This window comes from Sinohyriopsis cumingii, chromosome 5 (genome assembly GCF_028554795.1).
Source record: "Sinohyriopsis cumingii isolate HCF-2022 chromosome 5, ASM2855479v2, whole genome shotgun sequence".
NCBI lineage: Eukaryota > Metazoa > Mollusca > Bivalvia > Unionida > Unionidae > Sinohyriopsis > Sinohyriopsis cumingii.
The window spans coordinates 12,391,659-12,415,686 of record NC_142965.1 but is presented as its reverse complement, the minus strand read 5'-3'; the positions used below and the strand labels follow the sequence as shown (position 1 = coordinate 12,415,686).

At 34.2% G+C, this 24,028-nt stretch overlaps 1 protein-coding gene across 3 annotated transcripts in view; it reads left to right on the top strand.

Annotated features, from left to right (window-relative positions):
• LOC149798644 (FERM, ARHGEF and pleckstrin domain-containing protein 2-like) overlaps positions 1 to 24,028 on the top strand; it is a 290,202-nt gene that overhangs the window by 38,252 nt on the left and 227,922 nt on the right. For all 3 annotated transcript variants that reach the window (XR_016421008.1, XM_089957482.1, XM_089957479.1), the window contains exon 2: positions 3,381 to 3,499. The gene's annotated coding sequence lies outside the window, so the exon portion shown is untranslated. The remainder of the gene's footprint in view (positions 1 to 3,380; positions 3,500 to 24,028) is intronic.

Below are 24,028 nucleotides of genomic sequence, written 5' to 3'. Positions count from 1 at the left end.
CATGGAATAAACTCTGCAAATACCCCACAAAAGAATGCAAAGGATCAAAATTTAGCTGTGATCGCTGAAAACAATGGTAACCACTAGTATGAACATGAATCAGACACCTGTCAAAATCAATTACTTAACACAGAACATCAGAGGAAGGTGAAGCGGTCAACCATGGTAAGCTAATTGATCATTAAGGTCATTAACATGCATATGCATGATCTCTTTCATGAAACACTGTCTATAAATCTGCACCATCAATTTCATACTCTGGCGACCCTGGCATTAAGACATTAAGAACAGTGAAATTCAACTTAGAAGTCAGTCAGTTCAGATAATGTCATCATTTCACATGTGAAGCATTTGTGTGTACCAGCAGACTTAATTGACACAATGTTGATCTAGTAGTTTTGTCCAAAAATCAGTGTGAGCTTTAATATTTTATAACAGTTACATACAACCCTATTTGGACTACTGTAGTACAGTATGGGGTAATTCAAATGATAAAAACATAGCAAAGCTGGCACATCTTCAAAAAAGAGCATTTGGGCTAATATCAATCCAGAAAGAAAGCAAGGAATGTTTAGCTGGTAGGTTAAAAATATTACCTATTAAAGACCGAATCTGTTTGAGAAAAGCCAAATTAATGTACAGGATATCTCAGAATAGTGCTCCTGAAAATTTACAATCACTATTCCAGTAAAGGCTACCTGGTAATACTCCCCACCTGCGATCCATGTCTACCAAACAGTATAAAATTCCCAAACCAAATAAGGAGTTATTTAAAAAAATGTTTCCAATACTCTGGAACTCTGCTTTGGAATAGTATTCCAGCTGAGATTAGAAATGCCCACTCTATTTCCTTCTTCCAAACCCAATATATCCAGTGGCTTCAGAGATGCAGCTTAAATTATTGAATTCCTTTGTATGAGGGCCTCAAGGTAGATTAGTTTTTAGCTAATTGTGTTACCCTCTTTAAATAAGGTCATTATTAATAGTCTTAATAATTGGTTTATATGGCTAGTGTTTCATTAGTACTTAATGCTTTTTCTGGTTTCTCTCAAATCTTATATCACAACATGTTTATTTATGGCATTGAGTGGAAATTACAGCAACCAGATATAGGTTTGTGTGCTTTGAAACCTGTAAAATTATTGTAATTTTTTTTAAAGCTTAAACTAGATGCAAAAGCTAGCATTTTACTACCAGATTACAGAAATGATGCTGATTTATCAAAAAGCTTTGTTGATCTCTGTGAATGAAACAGTCAAAATGGTGGGGGTGGAGGTGGGATTTGTATCATATTTGGCAAATTTTTCATTGGGTTTTTAAATTCATGGTTCTGGGCCACAATAAAATCGATGAAAACTGATACCCAAATTTTTTTATAGTACTACAGTACATGTATTTGGTAAATAGTTAAAATTTCAGGGCATTGTTTTCTTTTATAAATTCTATGTTATTGGAATTATTGGCAGTTTCTTTATAAGCAAATATTTATCAATAATAAAAGCACTTTTGGGACTGTCAAAAAATCATTACATGCAAAAACTGGCGAAAGCCAAACCTGCTCATCATAGGGAACACCTGACTGGAGAATGAGGGAAGTCTGCTGAAAGTATAGTTAATATTGCACATCTTGTTTGTCAGAGGGATTATTAAGAATCAAAATATTCTTGCTGCTTTGCATATTCCTCTAATGATGATAACCACCCACGTCTTTAAATTAGTGATTGCAATTTTTAAATGTTTAACATCTAAATTTTTTCATGTTCCCGCACATGTGCATGTTTGCAATGTACAGAGCTATAGACAAGATTTTCATGAATTGGGTAATTTATTCCCTCATGGTTGTATGAAATCATCGTTTTATATGCTTTGTGCACCATACACAACACTACTTTCAATACAGCGCACTTGATTATCAAAATGTGTATCGTGTCATTTGAGATTGTATTAAATGGTGAGTGTCCAGAAATAAGTCTGGGTTTGCTTGATTATGGGGTTTGATTTGATGAGTGTTCTCATTGTGATAGAGTACTATCGTTTTAAACTTACACGGGACATCCAGATCTTGTCTTGGTAAAATAGTTCTGAATACATCCAGATAAATCTGCATCCAAGAGTTTTCCATTTAGCCTGATGCCTAGTTGTGTTAGAAATGTTTTTCGTTGGCTGCTTCGCTGACTTATGTGCAGAAGGGTAAAAGATGGAGTTCTTTTTTGTTTTTCTTATCCAACTTTTTTGCATAGGTTCACATGTCTATGTGCAGTTCAGACCAGTCTGCCTTAGATCTGAGGCCAAAAAGTCTACAATCCTGACAAAATCTGATTATGACAACAGGCAAAAAATTTTGTGTAAAAAAATAGGTCTTAAAGGTCTTAAACAATATGTTTTCCCTCTGTATTTTGTAATGGGTGTAGAAAGTCCAGTTTATTTGATGTCCTTGTGGAGTTTCCCATTTTGGTGTTTATCTTAAACGATTTTACATTACAGAGCTTGGAAGTAGGGTACTATCTCTTGATGCACAAACATGGCTCAAGGGGTTAATGAGTTAATAAAACCATTCAGATTACTTCAAAGAAATATATGCAGATTTGGACTAAGTGCTGAATGTTAAAGTGTTTTGCTTACTTTAAAAATACACAAATTCTTTTTTTTAAATACATTTATTTGAATATCAGGTGTTCTATACTGCAGATATTGCTGTTGTAGTAATAGTTCTTAGACTCAGACCTTCATCTTCACTAGCCAAGGGTTTTGATATGATAACCCTATCTACACTTTGGCATATTGAGCAGATATTTCTGTGCTTCAGGTCGGTAAATTTCATTGGATGTGCCACCACATCCAATCAAAATTAAGTTGTTCAAATTTTAACACTGTTCCTACATGATCGAGACAAAGGGAGCGCACAACTTGAATGGGCAGATGAAAAAGCTATTTTCCACTGCTGGTCCGTGTTTTGTACAAATACATTTCATTCAAATAAACCTGTAATGGCTTCCCTCTGGTTACTTTCGATGTTAAACAAGCACTCTGATAACGAACTATTTCATGTGGCTCCAAATTTAAGATTGTCCCATAGCTTTGCAAGTTATGGAACATACAATTTTTCAAACTTTTGAGATTTTTTTTTTAAGACATGTATTTTGAAGAAAAAAGTATTTAAAAAGTTTTAATATTTTCACAAACACAGTCAGGTGTAGCAGCCCATGGAGCTAACTGAATCAGAATATCCTTCAGCTCAGGGTACAGATTCAGAGATGCCCCCTGGATTTCAGCACAAAATTAGTTGGGAGTCTGTACAAGGATTTATTCTTTCTGTAATTTAAATTTTAATAGCCATGTCTGTTTTCTTATAGGTAATGGCAATAAATTTTGTTTTTCAGGTTAAAATAACAAACAAGAAAACTCTGGTATTTGTTGCTGCTGTCACCTGGCATTGTGAAGGTTTCATTTCAAAGGATATTGGATTACATTTGCAAACAGGATTTGTCTACTGAAGCAGGTAATGCATTATGTATACATTTGCCTTAATTGAATCAGATCATGCACTGTTTTTTTTTTTTAAGGAGGAATAGGTAGAGCAAACAGTATATACTCTGATCTGCTTGTGAATTATGCAATACCAGATCAGGGTCTGTTTAGTGTGCTGAAGCAAGTATATATGGTAAGTATGCAAGAATAGTCAACTGTACTACAGTATTACATAAGTATTTAAGGCTTTAAATATTTTTTTCAAGTACTTGTTAGTTACAGTACAGGCTGCTGAAATTTTTCTTGGATGATATAGCTGCTTTTTGAATGCATTGGTTTAGAATTACTTGGAAGGCGGTGTTGTTCTAGGTTTTGGAATTTAGTGTACATTAGTGAGCTCCAATCTCGTCAACACTTATCTCATACAGTGCATATGTACTTTTTACGATGGCAAGGCCAGTGATACTAAATACACTTAGGAGGAATGAATTAGTCAAGGTGAACATTAAAATTCTTATTCACACATCTTAAAAACATATTACTCTAATCCTAGACAGCGAGGAGAAAATGTGAGATTTGGTAACTCTTCATATATTACATTATTTTTTAAACATTTAGCATCTATTTCAAAAATCACAATTACATGTATGCAGAATTCTAATGGAGCAAGCTGAAAGAATTATAATTTGCAGTGAAGTCTTAAAAAAATAATATGGGACAATGCATTTATATTAAGGCATCTTTCAACTAAATAGTTATGTAATAGTTGGTTACAAATAGCAAAATTACCAAGAAAGCTTTTGTTCTTATTTGTACCAGAAATAATAAAATATCAGTAAAAATCCACACACAAATATGTAGAATTTCCAGCAATTATCACCATCAGAATTATTACAAAGACGACAAATCCATAGATTAAGAGTACCAATGCCTGTATTTTCAATCATTTCTTTGTGAGTCCATGTGTGTGTTCGATTGTTCTTTTCATTTTTTATTCCACTTGGAATAGACCTGAAAAACTTATTATAAGTTCTGTTGTCTGTCATCCATCCATCCATCCATCATCACAAGTTTGATATTGCTGTTCCTCCTAAACTACACCTCTCGATAACTCGCACACATTGGGGTCCAAAAATGTAGACCGCACTATAAGCGAGGGCATGATTTATCGAGGGACCTCCAAAAAATCTGCTAGACATCCAGAGAACTGTGGGGTTTGTGGGGGAACTGGGATGTTTAATGACTGAATCCTCATTTTACAATTGTGTCGAGAATAATTGTCAATAAAGCGCTTTTCCGATGAAGTTGTTTGTTCTTTATAAATTACATTTATTTTTAAAATGTCCAACATCTGAAAGATTGATAACATGATTCCAACTGGTTTCAACAACCAACATGGTGCACAAAACCATTTGTGTATTACGTCATGGTTTTTTGTTTTGTTGATTATTCTGGTTTCAGAGTGTTATCCCTTTACCTCATGCAAACGCCTTTGGACACCTCTACTCCATTCACATGGAAGTGCCATTTGACGCCAGTAGCGTCACCTTCGGGGAAAAACCCCTAATAGATACTTCATTCATTTCTGCGAATGACCATTATGTCAGATCACGTGGTCACTGTTTATGCTCTGATCGAAACCTACTATTTAAAGTAACTGGGTTGTTATTCTCTGCTCTTCAAAATGGAGGTCGCAGATTTCGTTCAATACTTATGACATTTTTGCGATTAGAATCACAACTATGAAAGCTTTAATAACTTAGGTAAAAGCTCTGATATTGATGTTGGCAGCAATTAGTTTTTATAAATTATCAAATTCAGATGACCTAGTGATGTAGACACGGACAAAAAACTTGTAAATTTTGAATATGAGAAATAGGAGCTACGGTTGGTCACGTGGCTTCACTGACTTGACGGAGAACAAGTTCTCTCAAGATTTTAAAGCACATAAAATATTCTTCCATGAAAAATAATTACACAGCTATAACGATCAGACTTTACTCGTAAATTTTTCCAGACATAAAATATGTATAACATAAATGATAAATGGTTATAATTGCTGTTAAATGTAACATACACTACATTGCTTAACAGTTTACAGGCAGGCCTATGTGTATGGAGTTGAATAGGTAACAGATGTTCTATTTATTGTGCACTGCACTGGGTAACTTAGCTGCATGTGTATCAAAGGCCTAAAAAGCCATATTTTCTATGAGGTAAAGGGTTAGGGATAGTATTTTCCGAACAAAGGATCTTCCAAGCAGGTAACCAGACTAACTGTTGATACACTACCAAACAAAATTCCTTTTTATAAAAAATGCAACATTTTCGTCTATGTCAAAACTCACTTTTTTAATTTTTCAGTTTGTAAGATATTGATGCCATGATTTCATTGCAAGTAACAGTGAAACTTCTTATCATCCTTGAGGGTATCTTTATGTGCAAATTCAGGAATTCTCTGAAACTTGTTTTCCCCACAATTGTCCGTATCTGTGAAACAAAGCTCTTTATTTTATGAAGTACTCATTTCAGTTGGTTGCCTTGCTATCTTTAATCGGTTATAATTGAATAGGCTAATTTAAGGTAGTTTAATTAGATTACATAAACAATAACATTTATAACAGTGATCGACTGAAATGAGTTACCCAACATACACCTGGGGCCGCTGGTTCTTAACATGTAGGATTTGTATGCCTTGTAACTTTTTTGTTAATTCCACCTCCTTTGATTCAAAAGACATAATTAAAGTGATAATAGAAAAGGAGGCCCGCTTTTTATTTAGTGCAACAATACAACAAATGCTTCCACTAGTCCAATGTCAAAACATGGTGGACACTTAATTAGGTTCTCAGAGAAACGTTTGCGGACAAAGCTGTTATGGTAGATTGACATGTTTATGTTTAATTACAAGAGGACACATTGCACTTACGATGATTACACTTAAAAGGAACTAAAAGATAGAACTAGAACACAAATTTCAGTTAATAAAAAAATATTTAATTGTATTTATTTATTAAAGTTCTGCCCCCACTAGGCATAAGTGACATTTTCATTGATCAAAATTTCCTTGAATATTGTTAATTACAGTGTACTGAGAATGTCATTTGGAAAGAAAATGTAACAAATTTTATGACTTCTTTGTAAAATTGATATTTCATAATGTTGATTAAATTTCTAGGTCCTATCTAACGTTTTCTGTGATAAAAGGAGCAATATATCAAAGTTTCTGTTAACAATTTTGATCCAGATTTTCTTCAAGTTCAAGAAATAGGGATCAGTTTTGGACTATTTTCTTATTTAAAAATGGGATCCATGCCTGACCCCACATTCTAAGTGGGTTCGCAAGTTGTCAGGGAGCGAGTTATTGAGGGAGTGGTGTATTTGGAGGATTGCCACAAAACTTTACACACATTCATCCCTTTGTCTAGTTGGTCCAAAATTGAAGTGGATCAATTTGGAAAGCCAATATGTTTGCCCTGGTGGGTTTCCACTGAAAGACATCTTTTGATATCTTTTTGGTGCTAAATGAAATGATGCTGATTTGATATTGTGGACATTATATTGGCCATTTTGAAAATTTGACCACTACTTCTGAATGAAAAGCAATATTGCCATACATTTTAACCAGAAGACTTCTCATGATGTCTGGTCAGTACTGGTGCCAATCTGATGTAAGAATTGGCTACCACAGTGGAGATCTAAATGACCATCAGATAACCTAAATGGATGGTTGTATGAACATGGGGTTGTTAGTAAACAACTTCTTATGATGTCAGGTTGATCCCAAATAAACATGGTGACATTCAAACATTTGGTATGCCTACCACAGTGGCCATCTTGAAAATATTTTTCACGTTTTTTTTTTAAATATTACTGCTGTTACGTGTTTATGCTCGAATAAACAGTAATACAAGAAAGAGTGAAAACAACAAGCTTTGAGAAATTTAACAAATTATTTATTTCCCAGGAAAATTACTGTATAAATGAAAAACTAAGAACCTACAATTTTAAAAATCAAAGCCAAAATAATCGACGAATAAAATTTTAGAAGTCCTAATATTGAAATGTTCTAATGATTTCAAGTTCGAGCCCCGGCAAAGAATCCAAGATGGAAGGCGATGATGTATGCTGTATCCTGTTCAATGTTGTTGTCTGTGTTTCCATTTAGAAACACAAGAAATAATCCTCCAGTTTTGGAAATCAAATAAAATTTTTAAGAAATGCCTTTGTTTAAGAATTCTGTATGAGCACTCAAAACTATTTTCAGACAAAATAATTAATCCTTTTGAATCCAAATAATTTGAATAAACATTAAACTGTAATTCCCAAAATGACACAACAAAGGAAACACCTTTACATCATAGTGTTTAGAAGCCCAGCTGAGATTATTTCTCTAAAACATTGGTTTAAAACTTGAATTTTACACAAAACAGATGCCCGGAAAAGGGTCACGTGATCATGTTTACATTTTTTTAAAAATCATGTAGCACCTGTATGTCCTTGATAAGAACCAATCATTTTACTCCGAGAATAAAAGTTGCTTACTTCACTAAAAACTATTTATAAGTCAAGGGTCATGTATCCAACACAGCCTTGATCTGAACCTTATTATTCCCAAAATAAAAATAAATAAAAAATAACTTGTCCATCTGGCTGTTACTAATTTTGAATTAAGATCGGGAACCAGGTCAGCCTTATGCTTACAAAAATGAACAGTCAAGGTCAAACTATTTTCTGGAAAAAGTATGAGTTCCTAGTAAACAGTTATATTTTAAAACTTACAAACAATTAAATCATATAAATTAAATCAAATATACATAACACTACAATGTGATAATACAAATAAAAAAGCAACTTGTCTAGCATGCAGACGTACAGTATATACCCCAGTATGTGGTATGGAAAAACTTGGATAACCTGCATTTTATATTCACTTATTTACTGTAAATGAAAATCTGACCTATAATAAGGTTGGCACATTAGCCATCTTGAAAATCTTGTTTCACTGTCTGGTTGTGTTAAATAGAAATATTGCCAATATTGTATATGGTCAACATGGCATCCATCTTAACATTCTTGTTATGGTTACTTCTCCAAAATGTAATGCCATATCAACATGGAATTTCCATCAGAAGGCTTCTTATGCTGCCTTTTTGATCCTAAATGAAAATGGTGCAATGCTAACATCCAATATGTCCACCACAGCAGCTAATCTGAAAATCATTTTATTGTTGAACTGTTTCAGAAATCGTTTTAAACACTGTAGTTTAAAGATGTAATGGGCTTATTTTGAATTCCTGGTACACCACTCCCTCGATAGCTCGCAAATCCGCTTATAATGTGGTGTCAGGCGTGGATCCCATTTTTTAAACCCGAAAATACCACAAAAATTTAACCCTATTTGTTGAACTTGAAGAAAAGCGCAATCAAAATTGGTAACGGAAACTTTGATGTATCGCTCGTTTTATCATTGAAAACGGTAGAGAGAACCTGGAAATTTTAATCAAACACTATGAAATATCAAATTTAAAAATAGCTCATACAATTTTTTACATTTTCTTTCCAAACGACATTCCTAGTACACCGCAGTTAACGATATGTAAGGAAATTTTGATCAATGAAAATGTCACTTACGCTGAGTGGAGGCAGTACTTTAATAAATAAATACAAATTAAATACTTTTTTTATCAATTGAAATTTGTGTTCTAGTTCCATCTTTTAGTTCCTTTTAAGTGTAATCGTCATAAATGCAATGTGTCCTCTTGTAATTAAATGTAAAATGCGTCAGTCTACCGTAACAGCTATGTCCACGAGCATTTCTCTGAGAACCTAATTAAGTGTTGACCGTGTTTTGATAACTGACTTGCGAAAGTATTTGTTGTATTGTTGCACTGAATAAAAAAGCTGGCCCCCTTTGTATTATCGCGTTAATTATGTCTTTTGAATAAAAAAAAGGAAGTGGAATAAAAGAAAAGTTAAAAGGCACAAAAATTGGACTAACTTAAAATCTAGCAGCCTCGGTCATATGCCAGGTGAACTCACTTTATTTGATCAGTCGAACACTATAATAAACGTTATTGTGTATGTAACATAAACTACCTTAAATTAACCGACTCTTTCATAACTGCGATCAAAGATAACAAGGCAGCCAAGCGAAAAATGAATATTTCATAAAATAGAGAGCTTGATTTCACAGATACGGACCATTGTGGGCAAGCGAGGTTCAGAAAATTCTTGAACTGGCATTTAGAGATATCCTCAGGGATGATCAGAATTACTTCCAATGAAATCACAACATTAACATTGTACTAATTGAATAATAAAAAATTGAGTTTTGATGTAGACGTGTCACGAAATAAATGTCACGTGTTTTTGAAGAAAAAAAAGTAATCTTGTTTGGTGGTGTATCAACAGTTAGTCTAGTTCCAAATTATGGACTACCAATTTGGCAAGATACTATTATACACCACTACGGGAACCAGACTAATCAAGAAAACAAAAAGCAGTGATGTAATACACAGATTTTTCGCATACACGTGATGGTTGTTCGAACCAGTTGGAACCATCTTTCATATGTTGGATATTTGAAGAAATAAAATGTTATTTAAACAGAATAACAAACAACTTCATTAGGAAAAGCGCATTATTAAAAATTATTGTCGATGTGATTGTAAAATGAGGATTCAGTTATTCAACAGCCCAGTTCCCTAACCCCTGTCAAAGCAAATTTTTTCAAATTTTGGAGGTCCCTTGGTAACTCGTGCCTCGCTTATTGTGAGGTCTATGTTTGTGGACCCCGTTGTGCGCGTGTTATCGAGGGAGAGGTGTAATTATTTTAAGCCAGGAGAATGTCAGTCCCATCGAGGGATACTTGTTCATGTGTGTCTTTAGTCATTCCTTTAATTTTGCTGTCCTTACATTCTCTCTAAAAATTATTGTAGTTATGATGCTGTAGTAACTAGTTCAGCAAAGTCAATGTATTGTGGTTCCATACCACATTTTGCAAAAGGTCAGCTGATTCAGTGTAGTGGCCTTCATTATGACATTTGGTGACTTCAACAAAAGGAGATGGATGAAGCTTGAAAATTTCACTGACCATAATACAAATAATATATAGAGCAGGCCTGCACGTTATCCAGTTTAACTTGACTCATGGCCTGTACCTACTCATCAGGTCAAATTTGATCCTATCTGTGCTTTGTTTTCTATATGCACCACTCCCTCAGTAATTCATGAACCCACTAATGCAGGGTCAGGTGTTATCCCATTGTTTTCACTAGAAATTACCCCTCCGAAATTGGCCCGTATTGGTTGAACATGAAGAAAATCGATAATAACTGGGACTGTGTGAACCATGCTAAAAGAAAAACAAAATCAGACTTTGCATTGATTTCATCATTTAGCACTGAAAATCATTTTGTATTTAGCACTTTTATCCTATCTGTAACTTGGTAAATTTTTGGGTTGATGCTATTAACTGTAACTAAAACAGCTTAATTAATTTTAAATACTTTTTGTAAAAGGATGGAGGTACTTTTATGGACATTTAGTGATGCTGAACTGATAATTTACCAAGTTACAGGTAGGATAACATTTGCGATGCTGTTTGAAACGAACTGTAGTTTGATGGTGTTGACTTGGGCACTTCCCATTACAAACGCTGCTCCTGTAAGGTCAGAAACTTTACTCATTTCATTTTCTTACTCAAAGTAATGTTTACAGTACAATTTTCTCCACTCGATGCAAGTGATGTGATAAACCATGCATTAATGAGATTGGTTAATCAGTATTTGTAGCAGTAAAATCTGGTCTTATACCAACTTTTTCCATCCTTGCTAGTATGAGGTCTGGTACTAGCACAACCCAAGTGGAAATGCTGCTTTTGTGATAAAAGCAGATGCCCATCCTAATTTGTAAAAAGCACTAGTGGGCTTATTGTCAGACAAAGACATCCTTATTAAATATTGGCCAAAGTCTTATATGCATAGTGGAGTGGAGTTGATGGGCTTGTCACCAAAAATAGGCTTATTGGTGGATAGATACTGTAAACATAAATTTTATTGAATGTAGTTGTGTTGCTTATAACATGGTCTTGATTATTAGATTGACCTTCTGGTTTAGATATTCAATATATATTCACTCATGCTGGGATCTGATTCACATGGTAATAATTGTATTGCTGAGAACCTTAATTGATTGGATTTTCTTGGCAGATGAGTCAAGTTGGGTAGAAATAATGGTCACTTTTAATAATAACCCCAAATATCATTTACATGAAGCCATACCCAGTATTGACCCTGCAACTCATTTTATACCAACCACCAGTCTCTGGCATTTGTTTATGGGCTTCTGGCAGCCAGTTCTCAATTACAATTCTAATACAGTGCGGCTTCTGATTATTTTAATCGGCAGATAGGCAGTGTTGTTTTATGTGCTTGTTCTCAAAAACATTATTACACAGCTTCAATTTCTGTTACAACTCTATGGTTTTAAAACAAGTAATAGAAGAGAGTGAGAAGCAACAATCTTTGTAAAATTCAACCAGTAATTTATTTCCCCAGAATACAAAGTGAAAAGTAAAAGAAAAAAGAAGGAAATGTGAATTACATCCCAAATAATTCTATAATTACAGACACAAGTCCTAATGATTAAAGTACTGAAGAAACTTTTGTGGAAATCCAAATTGGATCCCATACTGGAAGTGTTGATGTGTCTGTGTTGGCCTGTGTAGTGGTGATGTGCCAACATTCTTTTGTTGGATTGCAATAATACAATTCAAGAATATATCCTTATTTGAAATTTCACTGTAAATTCAAGTCTCTATTTGCAAGAACGGATTTTTGAGCCAGAGGTCTCAGTAGGATTTTAAAACTAGGAGTCCAGCACACCCATTTTGGTAAAAATAGGAGTCCCACCACCAAAAGTTGCAGTCCCTTCTTTCCTACAGAATCAACACAGACTTGAGTGCATCTATTTTTAGATGGAGAGGTATTCGTAATGTAATCACTCACTTTAATATAGCTTCATTACAACAGTCCATTGACAGGATTGCAAATTTGTGGTTTATTTATTTGTCTACGACCTCATGGTAATTTTAGGCAATGGTTAAATAGTATCTGATTTGCTGTTTTTTCCCCTGTATTTTTGCAAATACGTGTCAAGTTGGAAAACAGCTTAGACCTTAAAGCGCATCTTGTGAATTCAACAACATAGCATTGTCCCATACGTTTCTGACCTACATAATTTGCATTTTAAAGTTAAATTTTTAATAAAATAATACCTTGGCTTTGCTTTCACTGATTTGTATATTTTTCTGAAAATATTTGCCCAATAATTTACGAAAACAGACAGTCTAATAAACTGGTACATCCCAGACTTAGCAAAGTCTGCCATTATTTCCTGTTAGGTCTACTGCTTCACTTACAGTTTCAAACTAATTTTATGATGAAATAGTGTACAAGAGGCAGTAAATATATATCCAGATCACCGATTCTGATCTTAAAACATGTTTGTATGTTTCATCATCAAAGGATATCATGCAGGAAATTGATAGTTGCTACCTTACTCGGAAAAGGGTTAGTGGTCAATCAGATATCAAAACTAAGCCTAGCTACTGATGTCTTGATGAATACATTTCACTACAACACTAGAACTAACCAGGCTAAGGCGAGGGTCATTTTAAAAAAATATGGTCAGTCAATGTACCTCTTAAATAGCTCTTATTCGTCCATCAGAGTGATACTTAATTTTGTCAATCCAAGTAAGGACTTATTCCAAACACTAAGCTAGGCATCACACATTTTCTTACACTCAGCTACTGTCCTATCCGAACTATCAATTCCAGCAGCTTTAGCACTCTTCTGAATCTCGTTACAATCTTCGTAAGTTTGCCATTTAACCCCAAAATACTTATCCAAATTTACGAATGGCATTTTGTCTAAGTCTCAACATGTTTTGATTCTGAGGTCATGTGTACTACTTATTCCGATACATTCGGAAATGAACACAATAATGAAAGCTAAAGTTGTTTATTTGATGTACTTTTATAAATGACCGCTTGTACATCTCTGTGTCTTTCTGACTCTGAAATCAATCACTGTAAATATAAGTACATTTTTCCCACCCGTCCGCCAGTCAGAGCCTTTGAACTTGCCGCCCAGCTATTGCATCATATACTTTTTGATGTACTCTTATAATAGCAACATGTATGTACATCAAGGGGTCTTTCAGTCACTGAATTCTGTCATTGTAAATATCAGCACAGCTAATTGATAAATACATTTTCCCACAAAGCAGGTGGCTGAAGCAGGACTGACAAGTCTTTGAATTTTACCGCACACCTATTACATGTGTACAGAGGAATTCCGCTTCAGTGATTTTCTGCGTCCCAGATCAGAAATTGGCATCCAAATATGAGTAATTAAGTGTTTCTGAGATCTCTGTGAGCACTTTGTATTTTCATAGAAGAATCACTTGAATTAAAGAATTTGAATAAATAAATCCCAACCCAAATGAATTACTGGACTCAACAATGATGCAACTGATTCTGCAAAGAGATATTACAGCATGAATAATTAATTTCCAGAAATATAGTCCTTTACTTGACTTCAGGTCACAATTAGCTTTTTTCTTGAACTGTCACCTAATGGAAATTTTCCTTTTGGAAGACTCAAAATGTTTACAAGAAAAAATCTTAGATATAATTAGAAGCCTGTTTCTAAAATTATAATTAAACTGTTTACTTCGCGTATAAAAATCTAACCCTCTTTCCTGTGCCTCACAAAGTCATACTCTTGCTCCCCATAGAAAACCCACATAAACTGTTAAGGCAACATCATCTTCAAAAAAATTATATTCTTGCATTGCTGGAGTAGCCTCAAAATAACCTGATCATTTCCACCGCAAGTTAGCATTTGTTGTCATTGGTGAATTACAGTTAGATATTATTTATCATCTGATTTGTCATCATTTCATGTACGAGTTACTTTGTTTTAAACACAGCAACTTGTGCTTCGAATCTTTAAACATCAATATGTAATTACCAGTATGTATTTAATCAGCATAGTTGGTGCTTTGCCAAATTAATTCGAAAATCTGAATTATTTTCTTCTTTCCTGACTTTCCACCATTGTTATAAAACCATTGATTATGCATATATTTATAATGAAGTGCAACATATATCACCACCATTTCTTTGATGATGATCTAGCCTGATATTTGGCTCTGACTGTGTCACATATGTTAACCCCTTGGTAGTAATGTTGGTAATTTTTGTGACTGCCCATGGATGGTTGACCAGTCACACTGTTTCATCTTTCTGTTTCTGATTAGCAATATCAGTGATGGCTGGATCTGCTGCTGTGAATAGGACTATGACTGGTTTCTTGTCCTTCCATAGTGTGGCTGTCAGGTTTCCATCCTGTCTGACTAAATGGTCTTCCTGCTCCATATATGGTGGATATTTAAATTCCCCTATGAAGCCTTTATGGGTTTTCCTCATGATACCACTGGCCACCATGTCTTGGTAAACTTCGTACCAGTTGAATAGATGTAAAAATGTTATAAAAATATACATGATATAGGCATAGTACACTTTTGTACAACTTGATAGCCAAGACCCTTCATGCTCTCATTCACTTCATCTGTATCTTCCTTCCACTGGTAAAACTCAAACTGGTGACGGAAACTTTCAGGCCCCACTTGATTGGCTTTTAAGGAAGATGCTGCTTGGCCTTGTGTTGTCTGTTGACTGCAATCATACCTGTAAAATGCATTATCTTCTTGATAAATCATTTAATGAAGTATTGGATGAAATTTTAATCAAAACTTAAAACAGAATCAGTGAATGAAAAGTTATTTTTTTATTTATCTTATTATGAAAATGTATGCATTAAATTTCAGATATTCAAAAGTATAATGTTTAGATTTATGTATGGATATGTGATAGATTGGAGTTGTGTGGTAATAGATATCTAATGTTTGTTTTTGTGTGTATATGATGTGCACGCATGAGTTGTTCATATTGGACATACAAAATGAGTGAAACTTTTCATATTGAAATGAATTGAAGAAGTTAACAACACAGATATTCTTAATTTTGTTATTTTATTTTATATGCCCCACAATTATGGCTGATTTCATGTTTTAAGTACGTTAAAACTACATTATACATTACACTGTATGGAAGAAGACCCGCCATATTTGCAGTGTATTTTAAGAATGTGATTTTCCACATAAAGAACATAATGACATTATGAATTTATGATATTAATGTAAACTTCAGCATCATAATTGGAAAAATTACAATTATAAGTAACTTACATACGTTGAAAATGCCATAATATTTACATTGAATTGAGGTATTACAATTGGCTAAGTATGCCATTTTGGATGCGACCGTGGAAAAAAAACCTGCATATAATTGATCGGTTAAATTTAGATTTATATGTTCTAATGTTAGGAAATACATTATTAAAATTGAATGTTAGTAAAGATGATTTATTAGTTTTGACTGGCGTTGGGTTACCTCGTGGCAAATCAGCATTTAACTGGAAGATGTAACATATTCATAGTAGATACTTTGTAATGCGTAGAAATGTGTAGATGGGGGGCCAAATGTAAGAGCGTAGTTATGTGTAGACGGGGGCAAAGGTAAAGGTGTAGAAAAGTGTACCTGGGGATTAAAGGGTTAAAATGTAGTAAACAGATAGACCTGGCATTTCATACATATTTCCAAAGTTCTTGACTTAGATTGGGATAAACGTGTTTACTACAAAACCAAAATCAGTGATTCAGGTCTGGTAGAAAATGAAATTTATATTGGACAAGGTCAAGTCAAAAATACAATTATAATTATCCATAACATATAATGAAAATAAAAAAATAAAAAAAACAATCAATGCAAATTAATTATACATAACAATTTCATAGTACAGAACAGCATGCCATGAGCATTTTTATACCATTATTGGGATTTGCTGTGGTTTATTGGTAAGTGTACTGGACACTTGACAGAATGGGTGTGGGTTTGAATCATACCATTGGATCAGTCCTGGTCCATTACTGTACTAAGGTGTGCCCTTGAGCAAGGCAATTTTCTGCAATTGCCTGGACAGCTAAATGCCTGTTTTTTGTAGCTGTCTCATAAAACACCAAACCAAACCAGACCAAACCAAAGGAGATTTACACATCACTGACAGACACTATAATGCATAGTAAGTTGTACATTTAACAATACCTTGGAGTTGAATGAAGTAATGCCTAGCAATGTAAGCTGCACATGTAACAATACCATACAGTTAAATGAAGTCATTGCCTAGCAACGTTAGCTGTTCATTTAACAATACCATGAAGTTTCAGCTGATAATATTTGTATCATACAGAGTGCAAAATATCTGCCTTGTGTTTGTCAACCATTAAATTTTTGAATGTTTTAATTAAACAAAGAAAACACTAAAAGCAGCTGATGGAGTCTAATGATTGTCACCTTTTATAAATTTTGTACCTAATGAATAATTGTGTAAAGAGCCTCTGTTTAGCAACATGGTACTAACTTGATTCTTTGAATAATTGTTTTGCAGTTTTTCCAATTTTCAGCATCCAATGCCTTGTCATTATATAAGGTTTTAGAGACCCTTTTTATGAAACAATTACCAACTTCCTATGAACAGATGCATGGAATAGACACTGAGGCAAACATTGCCAATCCAAGTTCAGTATTCCTACTTAAATTCTTCTTTTACCCTCTTCAAGAGATAACTGTTCCTTAGAGATTTAATAAGGTTGCCATGGGGCAGACGTTTGTGATTTTCAGTTTTGATTGTTACAGAAATATGACTTCTGGCTGAGCATTGTGCCACACTGCTCTACTTTCAAAGCAGCATCTAGTTAACAGATGTCAGATGAATATGAAATATTTCAATCACTTGTGTAAGTTTTCTGTTCTCATCTTGGTTCGATGTGAAAATCACAATATATTATTAGCACTCTGATACCACTCCATTGGCCTAGTGATTAGAGCATTCTCCTTGGATGTGGGAGGTCGTGGGTTCGATCCCAGGCCGAGTCCTACCAAAGACTTACAAAAATAGTACTAACAGCTGCCTCGCTTGGCGCTCAGCATTAACCCTTTATCTCATGCAAGCGTCTTTGGATGCCTCTACTCCATTCGCATGGAAGCGCCTTTTGATGCCTCTACTCCATTTGCATGGAAGCGCCTTTGAACGCCTGCTGTAAACATCAACCATTTTAAGCCAGTTTTCATAGCGCCACCTTCGGGGAAAACCCCCTATTAGATACTAAATTCATTTCTGAGAAAGACAATTCCATCAGATCACGTGGTCACTGTTTATGCTCTAGTTGATATCTGCTATTTAAAGTAACTGGGTCATAATCTCCACTCTCCAAAATGGAGGTCACGGATTACATTCAGTCCTTACGAAGTTTTCACGATTAAAATCACAACTATGAAAGATTCAATAACTTAGGTAAAGGCTCTGATATTGATGTAGGCAGCAATTAGTTTTTATAAATTATCAAATTCAGATGACTTAGTGATATAGACACAAACAAAGAACTTGTAAATTTAGAGTATGAGAAATGGCAGCTACGGTTGGTCACGCGGCCTCACTGACATGATGGTGAACGAGTTCTCTTAAGATTTGAAAGCACATAAAAAATTCTTCCGTGAAAAATAATTACACAGCTATAACAATCGGACTACTCTTAAATTTTTCCACACATAATAGTTGTGTACCAAAAATGTAAAATGGTTAAAATTGCTGTTAAACGTAGCATACACTACATTGCTTTACAGTTAACAGGCAGGCCTATGTGTATGGAGCAGAATAGGTAACAGGTGTTCTATTTATAGCATTCTGCACTTTGTAACTATGCTCTATGAGGTAAAGGGTTAAGAGGTTAGTGTTTGGGCTGGTTGGCCTGGTGTCAGGATAATATGACATCATGCTACATATCTGGGGCATGATGCCCCAGTGCTAGACATCACTATAAACTGCCACACTGCAGACATCATAGCGATATGACTGAAAAATTGTTAAAGCTACGTTAAAAATCTAAATCACACACACAGCACTATGATTATTTTTATATTAAGGTCTGATTACAAAAATCAGATTGTACATGTAGTTTATCTGGCAACAAGGAAAAGAACCTGGTAACCCAACTTAACTCAAATAGCCCCATGAAAGCAAGAAAGGCACTTGAGTACTTTGCTTCAGGAGTTTTCTTTTATCTTCTTTTGAATTATTAACAATTTTTGTAAGATATTTTTTTCATCAATTAAGATTAATGATATATAACAGTTCTTCAAAACAGGGTAACCTAGATTTAGCATTCTGTTTGCCCCTGGGCTTGGGCTAAAGATTTATCAGACCTTGTTACATGTATTAGATTTGAGAATCATGTACTATATAGATTGATCTGGGTCTAACTGGCCTTAATGGCAATGTTGCATTACCAGGAGAACTCCAAGTATAGCTTTGCTAATGAGAAACCTTGTTTACATAAGGAATTTTCCTCCCAGATCCTGCAGCCATGGGCTTTTACAAATGTGCAGTAGAATAATTCCTCTCCAGATTAAATACAGACAAGCACTCATTTGCCATTGAATAATTGATCTGTCTGGTTTGGGTTCCAAGTCAAGAAGTTGTTTGCTTTGATCTTGTGTATGTATATATGCCAGATTAGTCTCTGTACCTTATTCTAAATGTTTATTTGCTTTGTAGATGTATCATTAAACTATATTTTCAAAGCTTGGAAAAATTTGTATAACGTCTGTTATAAAATGTTGTTTTGTGTGCATGTGTTTGAGTGTGTGTTTTTTTTAAATATAAATATTTTTAATGTAGCTGTAACAGTTCGAGGCATATCACTATGATGAATGCAGTGTGGCAATTTATAGTGATGTTTAGTACATGGCATCAATGCCACAGACATGTGGCATCACGTCCCATCAAGTCACATTATCCTGACACCAGGCTGACCAGTCCTAACACTAACCTGTAAATGCTGAGTTCCAAAACAAATTCATGACTTCATGAACAATCATGAACTGTTCATGAATGTTCATGAACGTTCTTTAAATGAGTTCATTTGAGTTCATGAACAAATATTCATGAAAGTTCCTAAACACTGATGAACTTTTATGAACTATTATAATATCTTTGAAGTTCCTGAAATGTCATAACTTGGTTCATGAACAATTCAAGTACTTTGATGCACCACCAAGATATTTCTTAAAAATGGATATTAAATTTCTATATCATTATATTCATAAAATGTTCATGAAAATTCATCATACAAACTTCTCACAATATTAGTGAAATATAAAGGTGAATATTTTTTTTTGTTTTTAATGATATGATACTGTATAAATGTTCATAGAGATCTTTTATTCAGTACTTGTGTACTTAACTTGAGTAGTTCTGGATTAATATAAGAATTATTTTCTGTCCAGCATGAACAAAATGTATTTGCTCTAAAAAGCTTTCAGTGACTTTGTTCTAACATTTTTGTCCATTACTGTCATAAACAAAGCATGCCAGTAGCTTCTCGTGGGTCGGTGGTTCTTTCCGGGGTTTTCCCGGTTTCTTCCTCCACCATTAATACTGGCCGCCATATATGGCCTATCGTGTGCTGAAAAATGGCGTTAAACCCCACAACAACAACAACAACAACTGTCATAAACTGCATATTCTATTGACTTATTCACTGGTTGCCAATCTGTCAATAGCAGCCACCCATGGTAAAAGGTTAAACTTACTTGACATGGGTGACCCAGTTTGCCATTTGAACTTGGTTTTTCGACTACATGATTATTATTATTTTTTTTATTAGTATTATTATCATCATTATTATTATTATATTGAGCTTTAGTTACATTAAGTGCAGTATTCAGCATAATCATAAAGTATGCATGTATCGGGCATCATGATTACAGGTTTTATCGCACTGACGATTATTATTATGTTAATTAATTTTAACTTTATTTGGAAACCAAGATTACAATTACAATTACAAGTTGATGATTTTGATTATGATTGATTTATATTGGCATGTTATCTTTTATTTTAGTACTGAACAGATATCATACATTGTATGACTGAAAAACAAACAATTTTAACATTATGTAATTGTTTATTGACAATTATTTACATACAAATTAACATGCCAAATGAGTACTTCTTAGCACATCACTTTCACATCAGTTTTAGATGTTACTCTTGTTACAATGAATAAATGAAGAGCAAATTTTTCTGACTGTAATCATTTGTAATAATGATTACACTGTGTAATTACAATAAAAATGAAGAATGATTATGAAGCTTTGGAAATTGATGATTATGATTATGATCGCATCTCACACTCGAATCTATTATGAATTACAATCGTAATTAGCCCCATGCCTGGTTTGTGTGTTGTTCTTTCCGATGCTTTTGTTCCACGTGAGATTACTGTATCCTGCCGACTTTAATCCATGGAATAAATTAAGTTTGTTTTATGTACTAAAACAAAACACTAATTTTGCTCTTCATCAACAGTTTGCATTTGATGAAACAGAATACTGACTCTTTGCTTGGCCAGCTTGTGTAATTAGGCTTAGAAGCAGCTGTCCACACATCAAACAATATATGGATTAACCAGCTGCTCAACTTGTTGAGATCAGAAGACAATTGGCTTATATGACAATGAAAAAAGTTTTTTTTTGGTTACTATTGATAACATAAGTTGCAAATTTTGCCTGCCTTTGCCAATTTTTAAATTGTAAATCATCTGCTACTAATCATAGTAATGAAGGGGGATGTAAATTGTACATGTACCTCTTCTTAAGGAGGAACTTTTTCCATCAGAGATAGCTTCACTTCACAGGCAAATAGATGAAGATATGAACTATACTTGTGATTCTGGTAGTACAGGAGATATTTCTGCTGCAACAATTAGACTTCTTTACCTACCATCCAGCAAAATAATTACTTTAACTTTTGCAACTAATGATAAGAACTGCATTGCTTTTGAATTTGACTAACACTGACAGCATGACTGGAGTATGGTGGGTTACAAGTGAAACAAGAAATATATGCACATTTATTCACATGACACATCTTTATCTAAACAATGCCTTCCTCACCAAGGAAAAGTTAACTTTGCATACACTGATCAATCACTGTTGATATTCTCCAGTGACCACTTAAAGCATTGGGAAATCATTATATGGTTGTTGAGAACAGCTGACTGCTATATAAAGGTGACCTTTTGGACAGTTTTCACTGTTCTGTGAAAACAATGAAATGCATATTTTTTTTTGGTATTACCATCCACTCTTCGAAAAGAGCAATTCAGTAATTAGCAAAGTGAGGAATAGCCAAGAAGAAATAACATTAGCTTATTGAATGGCATCTCAGCACAGCATTGGCTTTATGGTGTCAATTAAAAGTGATGTTTTAACACATTAACCCCTAGCGATGACTTAACGAGGCAGGAGGTAGTAGCCTACTGCCGAGCTCTGTAGCGTCATGGTCATGCATGATACACTAAAGTGGGTGGTATTATAGAAAGGTAGAAAGATGTAGCTCTACAATAATACCAAATAATCTGGAATATCTAGTTGCACTACAAAATACAGATTAAAAAACATATTTTTTTGAACCCAACTTTTTCTACCAAAAATTTTCTTGTGGTTGGAATCCAATTTTGTGTCTGGATTTTAGACTTTTTGGTCTCAGATCTAAGGCAAACCGGTATGAACTGCAAACAAACAGATGAGCCTTTGCAAAAAGTAGGATAAGATGGGCATTTGGAATAAAGAGTGGTCTCAATACAAAAATAATGGCTCTGTTTAGCAAAAAAAAAAAAAAAAGAACTCCAACTTTTACCCTTTTGCTCATGTGTGAGTCAAATAGCCAATGAAAAACAATGTTTCTAACACAACTAGGCAATATGTTATTGAAAGATCACCAGGGATTTGGTGTTTTCGGATCTGTTCAGAAATAGCTTTCAAAATGTGTTTCCTACTTGATTTTCAAGCAAAAATGACAAAAACCTCCATGAGTTAATTTGTTAAGACTGTAAAAATTTCACAGAAGTTTAAGAAGATAATACATTGAAATAAATGTAAACATAAAGAACAAAATAAAATATGAAAGTACATGATATACCTAGTAGCATAGAATTTTCTAGATAATTTACCACATTCTGAAAAACTAATTTCTGTTCATAGTCTCTTTCTCTCTCTCTCTCTCTCTCTCTCTCTCCCCCCCCCCCCCCAGCACAGAAAGAAAGATTGTGAAGTGATTATAGTTTGGATTTATACAGTAAGTGAAATACCTCTTGGTGTCTTACCATCAGTGGATTATCTTGCTTCCCATTTTATTTAGGTAGTCTTGACACCCAAAGCATAGTTATGTAATGATTGACATATTTTGGCTTAATATTGGTCAGGAGCCTATTGCAACTTCAAATACAATACACTGTACACCTGTTGCCAGACAGGCAGAGCACTTCACTTGATCAATGGTCACTGAAAGACTCTTAGACTATTGTTCAGACTGTTGTAATTATTATTGTCAAGCAAAGTGTTGTGGGTGACAAGAGATTTCAGTTGATCAATGGTCACTGAAGGACTCTTAGACTATTGTCCAGACTTTTGTAATTATTATTGTCAACCAAAGTGTTGAGGGTGACAAGAGATTTCAGATGACATCTGTGACCCTTCTGCCAACAGAAAAACAACACCCCAGATGTAGTAATGAATAATATTGTCATATTTTGGAACCATTTGAATCACATGACTACAACTTGGCTGTATCCAAAGTATGACCGTATTTTGTTCATACGAGTTAATGGGAAAATCCCAAAATTGTTACGATTCTGATTATGTTTTGTGGATGACCAAACTGCCAATGTACACAATTTGAACATGCAATGTTTATATAGGGAATGTTTCAGAAGTTGTGATTATCTGAATTTATGGCTTACATGTACAAGATGCTAGTCATATGATAGAAATGAAAGTTTTATAATAATAGATATAATAACAAAAGCAGGACAGATGATTATTTTTTAGCTGTGGCCATGGCACATGTTACCAACACCAGCCTGTCTGACCTTTTATATTTCTTGATTTTGTTCTCTAAATTCAATAAAAATGGATGTTTATTTCCTGAAATAAAAGTGCACTGATGGAAGCGAATTAAAATTTACGATAGTGAGACATTACAGGTAATTGTTTAATATGCAGTATACAGATTAGTCTAAGCTGAATAGGATCAGTGACATGTACTGTATCCACTGTATAACATCAGAAGTGTTTTAATGGGACCCATGACGTGCACTGTACCCACTGTATAACATCAAGAGTGTTTTAATGGGATCCGTGACATGTAATGTATCCACTGTATAACATCAAGAGTGTTTTAATGGGATCCATGACATGCACTCTACCCACTGCATAACATCAAGTGTTTTAATGGGATCCATGACATGCACTGTACCCACTGCATAATATCAAGTGTGTTTTAATGGGATCCATGACATGCACTGT